Below are 582 nucleotides of genomic sequence, written 5' to 3'. Positions count from 1 at the left end.
ATTGGCTATCAACAATTTGTAGAAATATCAGCGGAATATATCACTGCTATAAATCTCAATGTTACTCATATGGTGCAAAAATTCGTTGAATTACTCCCACAATATTATGTACAACTAGATGAATTTTTATATGAGTGTGAAAAAGATGAGCAATCATCCGTCACAATATTATTTTTTGCAGCAGCAGCAGTGGGAATGTTTTTTCTTTGGCTTATAGCATTATTGTTGTTGTTGTTCCGAGTAACAAAAGAAGATGAAACTGGTAGCATAGTCGTTGGGTGGATTACAGAGACACATGTATGAGGCATTTTACTGAATAAAAAACTTTTTTTTTCCTAACAAACTATGTTTTTATTTCCCCCATCCATAATTTGTTTACAAATTATTTACAATATTATTATTCTTAAAACCATAAGGCATAAGATACTTTATCTGTCGTATTTGGCAGGAGAATGCGCTTATCATCATACGAACTCAAAGCTAGTTTAGTTTGATTGATCGTAAACACATCGTGTTTGATCGATCTAATCATATTCTGTGACATCCACACATTTTTATGTTGGTTCAAATAGGCGTTCTAGT

Source organism: Diachasma alloeum, unplaced genomic scaffold (assembly GCF_001412515.2).
Source record: "Diachasma alloeum isolate Michigan unplaced genomic scaffold, Dall2.0 Dall_scaffold_01223, whole genome shotgun sequence".
Taxonomy (NCBI): Eukaryota; Metazoa; Arthropoda; class Insecta; order Hymenoptera; family Braconidae; genus Diachasma; species Diachasma alloeum.
The sequence above is the reverse complement of the archived record's forward strand: the minus strand, read 5'-3'. Positions refer to the sequence as shown.